Below are 18620 nucleotides of genomic sequence, written 5' to 3' on the forward strand. Positions count from 1 at the left end.
GCCACAGATCAACTACACGGTGTTAAATTTCAAGCCCCGGACAAACAGCTGAGGTGCCTATTTAACTTACCAGAGTGGACCTGGCCTCCAGGTTTTCCAGCACCCCTCAGTCCCTACCTGGTACAGGGTATGGCTGGCATGCTCTGTCTCTTACCTTGAACTCTCCAGCTCAGGGGTTGGGCTCCCCTTCCCCCGAGAGGCTCTTCCCTATATAATCCAGACATTTTGGTTACTGGCTCCTTTCTTGTGCCTTTGGCCTCCTGGCTGCTGCACCTGGTCCTCCCCGCTCCTTTCCCTTCCTCTGCCCCTCTCCCCACATGGCCCAGCTCACTCTGTACTTACCCAGATATCCCCGCCTCTGGCTATGCTCTCCGACATAGCTATAATAAACCTTCTCCTCCACCATGCCTAGGAGCAGCCACGTCCTTTCCTTTCCTTTGTATTTATTTATTTCTTCACGCATATAGGAAGCTGAGGATGTTATATGCAAATACTACATGTTTTACGTAAGGGGTCCAAGTAACCAACCAATCCCTGTGGATCCCAAAGATGCTTGTCCTATGAGTATGCAAGGATATCAGGCCAAATTAGGGTCCTTCACTTTTGGCTGGTGACCAGGAGTGAGCCAGCATCTCAGAAAGACTTGACGCTGAAGGCCAGGGGTCCAGTGTTTTTAAAGGCAAAAAACCACACAGAACACAGCTGTTTAAATCTTAGATGAGGGTCAGAATAACCTTGCAACATCTTTCAGACACAACATGACAGTTTCTATTTATACCCTAACAGTTATTTATGTTTGTGTTTAGTTTGTACAAACATTACTTATTTTGGTTAATATATCTGGACCATGATCAGGGGCATGGAAAACCCCAAATACGCTGCCAAAGTAGAAGTGGCTGTTGAGAGAGATGGAGGGTTGGGAAATGTCTAAACTGACACAAAGTAGAGTCAGAAAAAGATGGTGTCACTTCAGTATTACAGATGGGGAGAGTGAGGTTGATTTGAACTTGGACTGTGCTTAGTTAGGACTCAGCCCCTCCCCTGTTCCTTGGCTACCCAGTGACCCCTTGGCCCTTGGTGGAGGAAATCCAGAGACAATTTATGCATACACCTGCACTTACGTACAAACGGCACTCCCACCCCTTCCAGAAATGGTGATGCAGTACCCTGTGCTCTGCACCTGGCCTTTTTTTGTTGCCTTCCTGCCATTATTTTAAAAGGGCTGGTGGTGAATGCTAGTCTTTCTGAATGCAAAGCTGGTACCCCACTCTCCCAAGAGGGGAGCTGCGCTGGCCAGAACCCATGGATGCATCCATTCAGGGCCTCTCATCAATGAGCCCTGGATGGCTCTCTCGGCCACTCCTCTCTGGCCGAGAGAGCTGGGAAAGAACCAACCAATGGCTGGGCCTGGCAGAGGGTTCGAGGATCTGGAAAGAAAAGGGTTTTGTTCTCCACCCCCTCAAGACTGGCAGGAGTTGCCCTGCTGGGGCCCTGCCGCCTTTCTCTCCACTATGTCCAAGAGCACAAATACTTTCTCTTCCTGCCAAGGCCTGATGGCGGCCTGGCTGGGGCCTGTGGTGGCCCCCCAAGGGCCCGGCTCCCACGCCGCACCTCCTTTTGAGATGGGCAGCTGTGGCAGCCCCTGCCAAGGTCTCAGGACCTGGCCTCCCTGGCAATGTACATCTGCTCCCAAGCCTGGTTGTTGTTGCTACCCTGGAAGGGACGCTCAGGGCCCATGCACTGCGCCAGCCGGCTTGCTGCTGATTGGCTCTAAAGCCTGGAGGCAGTGAGCAGCGAGCGCTGGCTGGCCAGCTAATGAGCAAGTTGTCACTGGTGGTTAAATGTGTATTTATGCCGATTCCACTACAAAGAGCCTCGTTTGTGGCTCCCTGCCCCCGACTCCTCTCCCTGCCCCCAGCGATTCTTTCTCTGAAAGCTCCAGAGGAGGTTGCAGGCAGCTTCCGGTAGTGGGTGCTGGTCCAGGATCCTTGCCCCAGGCTCTGGGCTGAGGGAGGAGATGCCTCCCACTATTAATATCTCTGAGGGTGTTTCTCCTGGGATGCCAGGGTCTCAAGCCAAGATCACCTTTGGTCCTCGGCCTTGAGGAGGTGCTTCTGTGTCTCCTTCGCCATCTGTAAAATGGGCACAGTGAGGAGACTGGAAGAAGGAGAAGGTATCCAGTTGAAGCAGGGGCGGACTGCAGCCAGATCTTCAGGGGAGAATTTGTCGGCAAGAGGGCAGCTGGAGAGTGAAGTATGTGTGGCTCTCCAGAGGCTGAGGCTTCGGGATGCTGAGATAAACAGCCTGGGATACAGAGTGAGTTCAAAGTCAGCCTGGGCTGTGAGGCAGGATGGAAACAGAGGGGACATGAGGCAACAGGAAAAAAGCCTTCTCATGCTGACCGAGAGTCAAGAAATTTCAGCACAACATCATGATAAAGCCACTAGGGCCTTCAGATAGGACCGTTGTTTTCCTAGATATCACAAACCAAGGTGTTAAAACAACAAACTGTGCTTAGGTTGGGAATGTCTGTTCTTTGAGTATTACCTTGTTTTATTTCTCTTTCATCGCCAAATAAAACAGTGTACCTCATAAACCCACCTAACAATTCCAGTTAGAGCAGGAAATTCTTTAAGATTAGAAAAAACAATTAAACCAGCTCATAGATTTTTTTTACTTAACTTTTATCTTTAACTTAAGATTTAATCGTTAAGTCTTGTGCATGTCACCCTCCTTTGAGCAATGGTATCTTAGAAAACCACAAACGAAATCGTGTACATAGCCTTTATAAAGACACCTGAGTAGGGCCGGTGAGATGTCTCAGCGGATAAAGATGCTTGCTGCTAAGTGAGGTCAAGATCATGATGGGGAAAACCACAGAGACAGCTGACCCAAGCTCGTGGGAGCTCATGGACTCTGGCCTGTCAGCTGGGGAGCATGCATGGTACCCAAGTAGGCCCTCTGAATGTGGGTGACAGTTAAGTAGCTAGATCTCTTTGGGGAGACCCTGGCAATGGGACCAAGACTTGCCCGGGTGCATGAAATGGCTTTTTAGAGCGCATTCCCTAGGGTGGGACACCTTGCTCAGCCTTGACATAGCGGGGAGGGGCTTGGTCCTGCCTCAACTTAGTATGGCAGACTTTGTTGACTCCCCAAGAGAGGCCTTACTATGAGGAGTGGATGAGGGGTTGGATTGGGGGAGGTGAAGGGGTAGGAGCAGGGGAGGGAGGGGGAACTGAGATTGGTATGTAAAATGAAAAAAAAAACTTACACACACACACACACACACACACACACACACACACACACACACACACAAGCTTGCTGCTAAGCCTGAGGACTTGACTTCTGTCCCTGGAGCCCTATGCTGGCTGGTTTTATGTCAACTTGACATAAACTCGGGTCATCTGGAAAGAGGGCACCTCAGCCGAGAAAAATGCTCGCACCCGATTGCCTGTAGGCAAATCTGTAGGGCATTTTCTTAGACAATGATTGCTGTTTGAGGGCCCAGCTCACTGTGGATGGTGCCACTCCTGGGTAAGTGGCCCTGGTTGGATAAGAAAGCTGACTGAGCAAACCACAGGGAGCAAGCCCCTCAGCAGCACTCCGTCATGGCCTCTGCATCAGCTCCTGTTTGAGTTCCTGCCCTGACTCCTCTCAGGGACGGACTGTGATTTGGAACTATAAACTGAAGTAAACCCGTTCCTGCCCAAGTTGCTTTGGGTTATAGCGTTTTATCACAGCAATAGAGACCCTAACTGAGACAAACTCGTATGGGGAACGGAGAGAACCAACTCGTGAAGTTGTCCTCTGACCTCCACATGTGCTAATGACAACCTTTTTCTTTTGCACATTTGACACCCTGAAGACCCTGTGTGGGAATCTCTAATAACCTCTAATACCCTCCTCCTTCTGAGTCGTACATTCCTGGAGGGCCAGTCCTTGACAGCCCCCCAGCACCTCCCCACTAGTCTGCACAGTTGCTGTGTGAGTCCTGGGGGGCCTGTTGCAGTGATACTGACTGACCACCTGCCATCCAACTCCACACCCCATATGTGAGTTTGATTGACATCCTGCCACTCCATTCTCAGACCCCACGTTCTGAACTCTGGAGGCTTCCTCCTTGGCACTCTCCTCAGAGGATGGTCCCATTACTTAAGGTGCTCTCAGCCATGCCTCCCAGGTTTGGAGGCCCACTTCCCAGGGAGAGGGAGACACTGACCCGTATGTGAGGGGGCACAATACAGGTTGGCAGCGTGAAGGCGCCATTGTTAGGAGGAAGGTTTCTTTTCTTTTTCTTTTCTTTCTTTTTTTTTTTTTTTGGTTTTTCGAGACAGGGTTTCTCTGTGTAGCTTTGCGCCTTTCCTGGAACTCACTTTGGAGACCAGGCTGGCCTCGAACTCACAGAGATCCACCTGCCTCTGCCTCCCGAGTGCTGGGATTAAAGGTGTGCGCCACCACCGCCCGGCTAGGAGAAAGGTTTCTATTGTGCGGAAGAGAGAGGAAATGTCCAGAGGCATCTGGGGGAGTCCAGAGCAGAGAGACAGGAAAGCGGACTGGACATGGCCAGGGAAGTGGAAGAGTGGGAGAGAATGAGTGGAGATGGAGAGAGAACAAGACAGAGAACAGAGCACAGTGAGAGGGGAAGAGGATGGCACGCGACAGTGAGCAAGAGCAGAAGGTGGGGTGGTCAGGTCGTGTGGATTACGAGGAGGACTAGAGGCTGGGGTGGGGTGGGGGGGGAGAAGGACAGGATGCTAGCATGGCTTTGCAATCTGTAACAGCACCGAGGGAGCCTGGAGACCAGCGTGGGCTTTGATCTGCAGATAGGTGTCCTAGGTAGCCAGCTGTCCCTCTGCCAAAGGTAAGGGAAATGACTCCTCTGCCAGCCGTAGGGAAGTGGAAGCCGGTTTCACAAGTTCCCGAGGAGTGCTGGCTCTTACCTAACCTCCAGAAATCCCCCTATAGTCCAGTTCATCTCTAGACATAGGGACACCCTAAGACCAATGTAACCCTCTCTCCCTGCACCTCCCAATGGTTCCCCCTACTGTGTGTGTGTGTGTGTGTGTGTGTGTGTGTGTGTGTGTGTGTGTGTGTGAAGCAATCTAACATTATCACTAGAGGCCTGAATAGTACTCTAGAGGCCTGAATAAGTACTCCATTCACTTAAGGATTTCCACTTAGTTAAAGCTGGACATTCCCTCAGACATTTTTCATTTCTTTGTATTAAGAACTTTCAAAAAATCCTCCCTTCTAGCTCTTTTAAAATGTCAATTAATTGTCAGAAGCCATGATAATTCAACTGTGTAGAGCATTGGAAGCTATTCTTCCTACCCAGCTATGCCCTGTGTCTGTCCATTCATGGATGAATGGACAAAGAAAATGTGGCACAGATACATAATTGAATACTATTCATTCCTAAAAACAAGACCCTGCAAATTGCCCCAACATGAATGAGCACAGAGCACATTTAAAACAACAAATAAACAAAACAACAGATACAGTGTCCTCTTACTTACCTATGGGACTTGAAGTTGATTTTGTAAAAGTAAAGTAATGGCTGCCAGAAGCTGGAAAGATGGGGGAGGAGGAGGTGGGAAGAGGATGTACTAGCTCTTGACCATTGGGAGTAGAGGTTCAGCTGCCAGGCACATGGCTGAGGTCTCATCTATTATTGGGAGCAAAGCAGAGAAGTGAACGGTATACTTTTTGAGGTAGGGGTGGGAGATAAGAGGTTGAAGGCCAAAGACCCAAAGTTGTGTGTGTGTGTGTGTGTGTGTGTGTGTGTGTGTGTGTGTGTGTGTGTGTGAAGATATTCAACTTTTCGACAGGACTTTTGGGGGGTAGTTTTGCTTTGTTTTGAGACAAAGTCTCACTCAGTCAGCCCAGGCTGACTTGTGACTTTCAGCAATCCTCCTGCCTCAGCTTTCCAAGTGCTGGGATGGATGGCACTCAGGAGGTCTGCAACCATCACCTTGCCTGCTTTGATGAACCAAGAAACAGACCCTTGACAAGGAGACCGATTCTAAGCTGATCAAGAGCCGAAACACGATGCTTCTGTAACAGTTACTGACCACGTGCTGTATGCCAGGCAGCGTTATCACTAAGAGGGGGAAGGCTGCCATTTCCCCGGAATAACAAGAGATCATGGGACAAAAAAATCTTTTGATGTCCCTAGGCTGGTGATGATGACTTCCTGTGATATCGACTCTGTGAGAACTTATGAGTCAGAGGGAACAGGAAGAGAGTATCCCAGGGTCAGCCTGTAGCCAACCCCATCCACACCCTGTCAGTCATTGTCACCTGAGGTCTGGCTACCTAGCATGATGCTCTGCTGTTGCCCTGACATTCTTAATACATTTCTGAACAATCTTGCGTTTTCATTTCACACTGAGCCCATATGATACAGCTGGTCTTGTTAATCAGTGGCAGAGTCAGGTTAGGTTCTAGTTTCGAGTGGCGGCCGGAGTGGAAGCTAGACGTAACTCCACACTGTCACCTACAGCAGCCTCACGAGCTCTTTACCGAGATCTCTTCCCATGCGAAGCCAGGCTCCCTTGACTTCACTGCAGACAGGAGTTTCATCATGAGTCAACAGGAAGCAGAGTCTGATTTTTTACTTCCCCCATCCCCATTTCCTTTTTTCCCCCCAAAGATTTATTTATCTATTTATACAGAAGAGGGCGCCAAATCTCTTTATAGATGGTTGTGAGCCACCATGTGGGTGCTGGGAATCGAACTCAGGACCTCTGGAAGAGCAGTTGGTGCTCTTAACCTCTGAGCCATCTCTCCAGCCCCCCCCCCATTTCCTTTTTATTTTTCCTTGAGAATCAAACCCAGGGCTTCACCAGTGTTAGACAAGCACACTCTCCACTGAGCTACAGCCCCAGCCTAGAGTTAGAATTTATTACGAGATTTTTAACACGTACTTAAGCACTGGTATTAATCGAGAGGTGACGCCATAGTTAGCTTTCTATTGCGGCGGTAGAACACCATGACCAAAAGCAACTTGGGAGGGAGTTAGCTCAGAACTGACTGAGGCGATGTGGAAGCTGGAGGTAGAGAGAGGAGGCTGCCCTCACAGGAGCAGGCTGTCCTTTATCAGAACATCGAAGGTCTCTCTCTGCGGGAGACTGTGCAGCTAGGCACAGCGGGAGTGAGGGTTGTGAAGGGTAGAAAAAGGGTGGGGTCTGGCGGTGGAAAGTTCCATCTGTAGATCGGTTCCCTGCAGCTTCAGGACAGTAAATGTTGGCGGATGTTCCTACGGTTGGGCTCACTTCCTTGCCAGGAGTTTCTCAACTTGCCTGAGGCTCTTTGTTTTATGTCATTATTCTTTTGTGCCAGACCCCGAGGACAGAGCAAGTGTGTGTGTGTGTGTGTGTGTGTGTGTGTGTGTGTGTTGGGGGCGGGGCATGGTGCTCTCTGGAGTGACTTTAAGAGAAGCATTGTCTTGACTTTATCCTGTGTGATGGACCTAGTGAAAGCAGTGATTTGTCCAGGAGGAGCTTCTGTGAAAAGTTTAAAAGACAGGTTAAAAATCATAAATATAAGGATAATAATAAGGGGAAAAGATGTGATGGAGGGGAGGGGCAAGGGTGGGATGGAATCAAGACCCCATCTAGAGGAGGCGGCTCATTGAACTTTTTAGCCTGGGATCATCTCAAACCAGTTTGGACTTGTTGGTGTAGGCATGGTGTCCTTCCTGGAAGAGGGCACAGATCTCACCATTTGCAGTAATCAGGAGATCCGGTGTTCTTCAGTTTTGGAGTACCATGGCAGCCCACGAGCTGAGTTGACCTTGAAGGATGTCAAGCTGACCTGAGAGATCTTTAACGTTTTCTGAGAGCTGGGGAGCAGGGTGGTTAACTGATGCAAAGAAGCCCCCAGCTGCTTCAGCTCTGGGTTCTGAAGAACGTCTAGAGTGACCAGAAGAGGGATGAGCTGGATGGCCCACTTGCCAGGCAAAAGTCACTGGTGTCAACGGAGCCAACATGTGGTCGCCGAGTTAGGTTTGCGTAAGGAGGGGTGGTCAGATCTTCACCTAGAGCAAGGAAGTTAGGTCCCCGAAATAGTGTGCACCAGATGATTTAGAGAGATTCAAAGTGGAAGAGGGACGGCCAGTGAGGTGGGTGGTTCCAGGAGGGCACTCTCTGATCTCGTGGCTCAAACGTGGTGATGGTTGGGTTGTTATCAGTAAGGTTGGAGGTAACCTATGGCACACAGGAAGTGGAGTCTGTGAACACACGAAGGGGCCTTGTGAAGCAGGTTTCTTCTGGACTGCTAAGGTCCCTTGAGCAGATGTGGGTTGTGCTGGTTTTAGCGGCACTCTTACCCTGCGAGGAAAAAGTCACGGAACACAACAAAACCCACTAACAAGAGTTTTATTAAGAAAAGGAGAAAGGGACAGATGTGTTCAGGCCTGCTGGAAGGACACATGAAGAGGAGGAGGAGGGGACATGGGATCTGCCTTTGAAGGACTACCCCGCGCATGCTCACACGGGCCCACGTGGCTACTCCATACGTGCACATAGATCACGTGGTCACGCTGCATACAATTTACGTGACCACGCAGAGCATGGGTTACATAGGATGTATGATCCAGAAATGACTAGGTGGAAATGACTACGTGTCCCGCCAGGGCATGCACAATCATGGGGATATGGCTGGAATTCCTATCAGGGAGGAGCAGGATTCACAAAGTTTTGCTGGAAGTGGAAAGGCACACTCTTTTTGGGAAAGCTCTACCCACTACCTCAAAGGTCCCCCAGTATCTCTATGGGTGAAGTGGAAGCCTGAGGGTGAGGTAAGCAGTTTGAGACAACTGAGGGTACACCCAGCAGAGAGATGGGGAAGAAGACTCTAGATAAAGTAGAGGGAGTTAAGGAGCCTGAAAAAAAAATCTACTCTCTTTGAGGGCTGTTTTTTTTTTTTTTTTTTAAAGTCTTTGAAGGTTCTTTCTCCCTTAATTTGGTGTTGATTAGCTTGAACAAGTACAGAGTGGTTAGTTGGCCCACAGCTGTGGCATCCTAATTGGCCTGGAATTTATCAGACCAGTTCATTATCAGGGGGCCCTGTTTGCAGGAAGTTGTCGGGGTGGGGTGTTGTCAAGGGTTTTGGACCAGGAGAGGAAGCCAGCTATTTTGAAAGTTTACCGACTCCATTACTTTGTCTTTTCTACTCTCTCCCGATCTGTCTACTTATTAGGAAATCTAACTCCTGTCCCTTCCGTCTCTTTCTCGGAGGTCACCTGAGCTGCTGTGGGGTGTTTTAGGGTGCAGATTGCTGACAAATGGGGGCAATGTAGAAAGGGAGGAAATCAGAGTGCCTCAGAGGAGGGCCCATCCATGGGGCTACAATAAAACTTAACATATGGCAAAGATCCAGAACGTAAGACAGTCATGGGATGATGGTGAGCATCCTTGCAGAGTGTTGTGTGAGCAAGGTAGCAGCTTTAAAAGCTGAGATTGTCAGTACTGTTATCATTTTTACTGGGAATGTAGTTAAGAAAATCATCCTGGCAGTTTTGCCCTTACTAGAGAAAGAGAACACGTAAGAAAAACATCCTAAGAACCCTTGGCAGGCTTTGCCATAGGTGTTAGCGAGACTTATTTTGGTCATTTGTCCATTAACAAGATGTAAGGCCATTGGATTGCTGGAAGAACTTCAGACATTTTTCATGGGCCACTTACGTTCAGCATCAGCCGTCTGTTTCCCTCTATTTTGTGTGGGGAATGTGGTGGTTTGGATGAGAAGGCCCCAATAGGCTCATAGATTTGAACATTTGATCACCAGGGAGTGGCACTATTTGAAAAGCTTAATAGGTGTGGCCTTGGGTGAAGTATGTCACTAGAGGTGGGCTTTGAGGTTTCATAAAGTTCATTCCAAGCCCAAATTCCCTTTTCCTGATGCCTGTGGATCCAAATACAGAAGTGTTGTGGAATATTTGTTCACACTGACACTCCAAAATTAATAATAAAGTTTACCTTGAATCAGAGGCTGGAGTCAGCAATTGGCTGACTGGAATTAGCCATAGAGATTTTGGAGGACCCAGATAGGGAGGCACAGGAAGATATATGGAGGGGTTTGGAGAGATTCACTTTCTTTTACATCTGGGAAGTGTGGAGAGTTAGGGTCCACTGATAGTTCCTCTGCCACTCTTTGGATCTATCAGATTTTTACCCCAATATCTGACTCCCAAGTTTTTATTAATGATAGAACAATATAGGTAAACACTTCATAGAACTCTCAGTTACTTCTCCGGCACCATGTCTGCCTGCACACTGCCATGATGATAATTGACCAAACCTCTAAAACCATAAGCAAGCCCCAATTAAATGCTTTATTTTATAAGACTTGTGTGGTCATGATGTCTCCTCATAGCAATAAAATACTGAGACAGGAAGCATTAAGAGATTAAGGTAACAAGGAATAGTTTTTAGCATCATGATTGACATAAATTTTGTTTAGTAAGCTGAAACACAATTGTACAACTGCCTGGCCATGGACCAGAGCCCTGAAGTAGGGTAAGGTAACTATAACTGACTGTTTGTTGCATCAGACTCCTGCATAAGGAACAATCACCTGGAAGCTTTGTAAGAGAGGTCAGCTAAACTCAGCATCTAACAGATAACTTAAAAGAGAAATAGAATCTAAATGGGTCCTTTTTTTATAGGGTTGTCCAACAATATCCCATGTGTGGTGATATTTTATTTGTGCACCCCAATAAAACTTATCTGGGGATCAGAGGAAAAAGCCAGCCACTATATTAAACATAGAGGTGAGGCAGTGGTAGCTCACACCTGTAATCCTAGCATTTGGGAGGCAGAGATTCATCCGGATCTCTGTGAGTTCAAGGCCATACTGGGAACAGGGCCAGGCATAGTGGCACACGTCTTTAATTCCCAGCACTAGTTAACCATAGAGGTCTGGAGGTCTGGAGGGACAGACAGGAAGTGATAGAGCTAGGCTGAAAGAGGAAGTGATGTACCTGGGTGGAGAAAGGAAGATGGCAGAGCACAGAGAGGTGTATAGGCATGAGTACTGCTTACTGTCTAGCTTAGCCTGCTTTCTTATAGAACCCAGGACCACCAGCCCAGGGATGGCACCGCCCACAAAGGACTGGGCCCTCCTCCATCAATCACTAATTAAGAAATGCTCTACAGTCTTGCCTACAGCCAGATCTTCTGGAGGCATTTTCTCTGAGGCCCCCTTCTCTCTGGTAACTCTAGCTTGTGTCAATTTGACATAAAACTAACCAGTACAGCCCCTCCCCCTTTTTAATCAGGAAGAGAATCAGTAGTGAGAAATAGTTGTCCAAATAACATCTTATATGGTTCTGCTGGTGTTTAGGACCATGTAGGTAGCTAAGAACAATTTTTTTTTTCTGTCAAAGCCAGTTGAAGATCTAGTCCTCAGGGCCACTTTGATGTGGGAAGAGCCTCTGGCTCCTCTAGTCCTTCTTTACTAGTCAGTTTATCAACCTGAAGATAAGTCAAAGGCCTCTTGACCATTGTTTAACTTGGAAATGTGGAAGAATATTTTCTTGTGTTGATCCTTCTCTTTGTAGACTGAATACTGTCAGAATCCACCAGATGGGGTCTCCATATCTTCCCTGAACAAGAGAACAGACTTGCCATGGTTATAGAACACTTTAGAGGATGTTTCACAGTCCCCTGGGACATGGTTGACCTTGGAGGGCAAGGGAGAAGATACTTTTCCCTTTATTCTCTCTAACCATAATAAAATGACTTCCAAATATGGTTATTGAATACCCAGATGGCCACTGATTACACCAGTCTGGTACTTTTTGTTGTTTTTTCAAGACAGGGTTTCTCTGTGTAGCCCTGGTTGTCCTGGAACGTACTCTATAGTCCAGGGTGACCTTGTACTCAGATATCCGCCTGCCTCTGCCTCCTGAGTGCTGGGATTAAAAGTGCACATCACCACTGCCAGGCCAGTCTGGTACTTTTAACCACAGTACCATATGTAAGAAACCAAACACTTTTAAATAAACTTTGATGATATATACATTTTAGCCAGTTCTTGAAATTGTTCATCTTTGACCTTAGACACATTAACACCATATATGTCACCTCAAAGTCTTGCTCTTTACATGCCTTAAATAACTCACTCAGAACTTCATAGCTTGCATCAACTTTCTAGTCATATTTCCCATTCTGGAAACATCCAGCCATCTTAATCTTCATATATACAGATCCTTCTTTACTAAATGAAAGTCCATGTCTGAATCCCTTTAAAATTTTACTTTTTAAAAATACCATTAGACATAATATCATTAATAAACAAATTTACTATCTGTTGTGAGAACTTTTTTTCCCTAAGCATGGTATACAGAGGGGCAGACCAAATAGTGTCTATTCCTTCTTCATAAGGTTCCAATGACAATCCAAAGCTTGATTTCATCAGAGTCCACTCCGGGGGAGCCTATGAGCCTATTGGGTTTAGTTACAGAGAACTGGTAAAGGGTTACTGATAGGACTGGCCAACTAACCGGGCACCATCCTGTCCCGGTTAGAGGAAAACAGGCCTGGAGGGACCAGGCAGAACTATCGGGTATTAAGACCCAGCAGACCCTGCATCTCCATTCTCCTGTGCAGCAGGCTGATCCTGACTCTCCACAGTAGCTGCCCACGGGCAGCAGCTTGTCTAGCTGTTATCCTCGGAGTCCCTGTTGGGACCAGTGCTTTGATGATGTTCAGCTCTGGGCCACCACACATGTCTAAGTGTTTGTTCTCTTTGTAGGAGGCCAGTGTTGGAGGAACCTGGCTGGCAAAACTCTTAGGTCTCCTCTAGAAACCAGTAAATCCATTATGTAAACAATGTGGTAAAATTAAAACAAACACTAAAAAAAATATTTAAAAAACACCTTGGAGGTCTGGCGTTACCTCATTAGTCTAATATAAAAAGGGGTGTGGTGATCCTCAGAGGGTTCAGTAGGACCAGGAAGTTTTATGGGCATCACCATTTTGGTTTATGCCATGTGGTTATGTTAACCAAGATGGGGGTAAAGTCACATGACTTCTTCATAATATCATTACAGAGACAGCCGTTAAGTCACACGACTGCTTCTTGTGTATGGTGAGCTCAGCTTCACAGTAAAATGAGTCCATCCCCCATGAGGCACAAATCCCCGTGGGATCCACGTATTTCACTGATTAAATGTGCACTGTTACACCTTGTTCTTAAAAAAGACACTTTAGTCAGGTTAGTACGGATATAGGAGGAAAGGGTACCTGTGGCTTAGGCCCTTAGGCCTAATAGAAAAATAAAGAAACAGAGGAAGGAATTCCACGGTTTCGCTTCATGGAAACAGAGTCCATATGCACCTGTTAGAGCAGCCAGAAGCAGTGTGGGTTCTCTCTTAGATGGGGGTCTATTGAGGGAGAGGAAAGAAATTTAAGTATAATTTCATTTTAGTTCAAAACAATAGTGGGCCTATCTTTCTTTCTCTCAGGGTTACAGAAGAGATGAGGGAAGGTTGGGAGATACAGGTGCCTTGAAAAATCCCAAAGTTTGTTTGTCTCCAGATAGAGTCACTTATCAAGGAATCCCAAATCTCCGTAAAGAACGCCCCTCCTTCCAGCCCCTGGACCAGTCTTCACCCTGACCAATGTGAGGTAACATCTGTGTGGAGCCAGCCCTCAGGTTAATAGTGCAGTTTTAACATCTGTTTGCAGGTCTCTGGGCATTAAACAGTTTAACTTGTTTCCTACAATACACCAACTTGTGTATTAGTGTTAGAAGGGAAGGTGTTTAAGGTACCTTTCTTTTAAAGAGAAGAAAATAAAAGTACCACCCCTGTTCCAGGATGTGGGAAGGATGCCAGCAGATCAACAGTAACACCTTTGTATCCTTTGACAGTATTTGTTTTTGATACAGACATCTCTATATTATGAGATAAGTAACAGTAACCTGTGATGGAAACAGTTTACCAATTAGCGGTCCTTAAGGACATGTTTTTACTCTTTGGGAAGTTCTTCCTTTTTTCTGTCACAGGGTCAGGGGGTCAGTCTGACCCAGGACAGGGGTTTGGAGGACATTTTGAGACAAACATACTTGAGTCTGAAGGGGGAAGACCAAATCCTATCTCCAGAGTTAGCTTCTCCATGAGCAAGGACAACTGGTCAACCCGTTCTACACACAGTAGGTGTTCTGTTCCTACCTCCACAGCTTTTACTTTAGAAGCTCCTGTTTGGCACCATAGCAACTGTGACACATCTAGGATAAGTGAAAAGCCACCCGTAACTACATGGACCAGATCTGTCCTTTTGTTCTGGGCAGGCAGGGGGGTCCCTCAGGAGGGAAGAGGTCCCAGATCTCAATTGCTCCTTTGATATCAAAGATGAGATCTAGGGGTCAGCAGCTCATCCTTGAGGCACAGAGAGGGCAGACTTCAGGGGGCCATGGAGAGAAAGAGAGTAGTGTGGGCACAATGTGACGAGGCGAGTGGGGGCTCAGCCAGATCGGCATCTGAGAGAGAGAGAGAGAGAGAGAGAGAGAGAGAGAGAGAGAGAGAGAGAGAGAGAGTTAGTTTAGGGAATTAGGTTTAGAAGTTTGAGCTGATAAAGCCTTATTGCAGAAGTGGAGGAATAAAGGGACAGACAGGAGCGGAGGTAGAAAGGCTCGAAGGTGGAGAATTCAGACTGTTTGCTATCCTCTCTTATGTCCAAGTCAGTGAGACTTTGGCGATCAAAAGTACCAAATTCAGGCCATATGTTATTGTAGGTACAATGTACATTGGGTCCAGTCCTCAGTGGACAGGCACACTACCTCCTTGAGTTTTGTTTTAAGGCAAGCCAAAGGTGTATCTCTAGGCATGGAGATCTTGGGCCCCATTTTGGTCAAGGTATGGGTGAGGCTCATTTCTAGTGATAAATCGTTGCTTACAATTAGAAAGTAGTCTGAAGTGACAGACCAGGGCCTGGGATGGGTGTCCCTAGTTCTGGTGACCTGGCAGGCAAAGCTAAAGGCAGAAAGTTGAAGAATCCTGGGGCTCTACAGGGTGTCGTCTCTGGTGCCTTTAGACTAAAACGGACCTTACCTTGGAGTGTAAACGTTGGATGTGCTGCTGAGAAGAATGGCAAGTGGCCTCAGGAGGCAGAGGAGGTGATGGAGGAGGAGGTATGTTAATAGAATTTTCCCAAGGGCCTGCCCTGAGAAAATCCCTCCCAGAGTCCTGGGGAGACGCTATGTCCAGTGTGGGGTTATCAGAGGGGAAAAAAAAACTATGTACACCATGTTCATTTGTCCATTTACTTTATTTCTCTATGGCAAAATTCCATCTATACAGCTTCAGCTCCATCCTCATATTCAGCTTCTCTCTGTGCCTACTGCTCTGCCATAGTCCTAACTAAGCTCCTATGCTTTCGACCTCATCTTCATCCTCTGTTCCTTCGTCCTCCATCTTTCCCTCCTTTCTTCTTCCTCCTGGCTCTGAGAAAATTCTACAAAAGATCTGCCTTACCATCTACAGAATCTCTGCCCTTTTCTCTTCTCTCCAGCCATGCAGCTCTGTCTCCTGTCTACAGAAACTGCCTTGTTCTTTTTCTCCCAGCCATGCAACTCTGCTCTGACCAGGAATCCTGCCCTACCCTTTTCTCCACCCAGATATGCAAAAACCTCCTTTGTTCTGAGTCAATTGCTCTGAAATGCCATTTCCCTGTCTGGGGGAAGGAAGGTCTGAGCTTCATTTGCACAGGAAACAAAGCTATGCATCTACAGCCTACCTGTCTCCTAGGCCCTGCAGGGGTGTTACCTAGTGGATCAGCAGTAGATCTGAGAAGCTAAGTAGTATATGGGTGCACAAGAATTTTATAGTAGAAGACAGTTGATATATAAATAAAAGCTAACTAACACCAAATATTCCTTGATAAATGGCTTCCTCTTGAAGGAATCTTTGGTCAGTTTATTATATACAGCTTATTATATACAGCTGTATATAATACATTCTTGTGGCTCACTGCAGTATGTGAGAGTAGGAACTGAGTTTATCCAAACTGGTCAATAAAATCCCAGAAAGGGACTTGTACCACTCACAAAAGTAGAGGCTATGAAAAAACCCAAGTTTTCAGGTCACAATTGGCTGCTGTTTAGTCGGTATAATGAGCTCAGAGGACAAATAGGGGCTCTGGATGGGACTCTGTGCAAGCAAAGAGAGGGAGAGAGAGTCAACCAAGGCAACTCAAAGATCCCCAAGCCCCTCCTGGGTTTCAGCACCAAATGTTAGGCTGGGATTGCCTGAGGTGACCCAGAAATAAAGGATATAAGAGGGAGGAGGTACCTCACAGAAGCAGACTGTGTTCTGTAAGAGCAGTGGGAGACAGAGGTCTCTGCAGGCTGTGCTTTGTAAGAACAGTGGGGGACAGAGGTCTCTGCAGGCTGTGCTTTGTAAGAACAGTGGGGGACAGAGGTCTCTGCAGACTGTGCTTTGTAAGAACAGTGGAGGACAGAGGTCTCTGCAGACTGTGCTTTGTAAGAACAGTGGGGGACAGAGGTCTCTGCAGACTGTGCTTTGTAAGAACAGTGGGGGACAGAGGTCTCTGCAGGAAAGGAGATTGTGCCCAGGCTCAGGAGGCTTGATGGCTTTAAAGGGTGAAAGAGAGGTTTGGGAGGGGCTGTTGAAGGTTTCATCTGTAGACCTGTTTCCTTTGGTTTCTGGTCAGTAAGTGCTGGCCTGTGTTCTTATAAATATGCTGACTTCCTTGTTAGGAGTTTTTTACCTTACCCAAGGCTCTTTGTTTTATGTCATTAACTCTTCAAGGAAGAAAGAGTTTCTTTGGCTTACATCCATCATTGAGGGAAGCCAAGGCAGGAACTCAGGGCAGGAATCTGGAGGCAGGAACTGATGCAGAGGCCATGGAGGAGTGCTGCTTACCGGCTTGCTCTCTATGGTTTGCTCAGTTTACTTTCTTATAGAACCCAGGGCCACTCCATTCACAATTCACAGTGAGCTAGGCCTTTCCACATCAATCATTTATCAAGAAAATATCCACAGACTGGCCCACAGGCCAATCTGATAGAGGCAATTCCTCAAGTATGGTTCTCTCTTCCTTGATGACCCTAGCTTGTGTCAAATTGATGAAAAACTGGCCAGCATAGATTCTAAGGAAAATGATATTACACACCCAAGTAGGGGAGTAAGCTTTCTTGAGAGAGGCACGTTTGAGTGTCTTCATGGTAGCCATATTTATATGATTTTGATGGCTCTTGATTCACGTTGTTAAGAGGGTTTCTAAGGGACTCTTTTTCAGCAAATGGCATGATAGGATGGTTCTGGAGGGACACTGGGTAAAGTTAGAGCTGGTCAGGTGACACTGTGGGTCAGAAAGACTTAATACATGTCTTTTACTATAAATGGAACTTATAGTCTTATTGTGAGAATATTAGGAAATTGCAGGGTTTTAGCTAGGAAAAGAGAAAGGTCACACTTGATCATATACACTTAGGCCTTAGCATGGTTCATCTATGGCCATACCACTGTGAGTGTCAGATCTCATCTGAAATATTTCTTTTTCTTTTTCTTTTCTTTTCTTTTCTTTTCTTTTCTTTTCTTTTCTTTCTTCCTCCCTTCCTCCTTCCTTCCTTCCTTCCTTCCTCCCTCCCTCCCTCTTTCTTTCTTTCTTTCTTTCTTTCTTTCTTTCTTTCTTTCTTTCTTTCTTTCTTTCTTCCTTCCTTCCTTCCTTTCTTCCTTTCTTTCTTTCTAGACAGAATCTTACTATGTAGCTCTGGCTGTCCTGGAACTCACTGTGTAGACCAGGCTGGTCTTGAATTCCCATAGATCCACCTGCCTTTGCTTTTCCAAGTACTGGGATTAGAGGTATATGCCATCCCGCTTGGCTTTTGAAACATTTCTATATAAAAGGAATAGTAGGCTGGGGAGATGGCTAAGTGGGTAAGAGTGTTAGCTGTGTAACCATGGGGACCTGAGTTCGAATCCTCCTGTGTTTATTAATGTGCTAAAATAAACACATTAAAGGAGGAGTATCATATCTATGTTGGTTGACTTCAGAGTAAATTTTGTTGATTATACTGGAATTTTTTGTTTGGTTGGTTTTGATCTTTTTGAGACAATGGTCTTTCTATGTGGCCCTGGCTGTTCAGGAGCTCGACATGTAGATCAGGCTGGTATTGAACTCAGCGATCCGCCTGCCTCTGCCTCCTGACTGCTGGGACTAAAGGTGTGGGCCACCATACTCAGCCTGTATTGGAATTCTTGAACTGTTAGTGGAGGTCTGAAGCAGACTCTGGGGTGAGGGGTTCTTTTCCTTTCCTGTGTTTCCCTGAGTTTCTTTTACCATCCTGCCTCAGGAGCTTTAGGCCTGATACTGCAAAAAGTCCCAATATTCCCTTGATCAGTAACATTTGAGGGAGCTGGGGCACAGGGTGGCAAGGGTATTCTTGAAGGGATCTTGGAACTGATGATTCTCTCCCCCACTCTGTTTGCGGGGAGGGGGGTGGGCGTGGGCGTGGAGGGGCATGCTCGTGCATTTTCACCCTCCAACTGACTCCTTTAAGGTAATGTCTCTCACGGAACCTGACACTGGGCTAGTGGTTGATGAGCTCCAGTGACCCTACTGTCTCTGCCCTGCCCCCATAGCACA

Source organism: Peromyscus leucopus, chromosome 1 (genome assembly GCF_004664715.2).
Source record: "Peromyscus leucopus breed LL Stock chromosome 1, UCI_PerLeu_2.1, whole genome shotgun sequence".
Classification (NCBI taxonomy): domain Eukaryota; kingdom Metazoa; phylum Chordata; class Mammalia; order Rodentia; family Cricetidae; genus Peromyscus; species Peromyscus leucopus.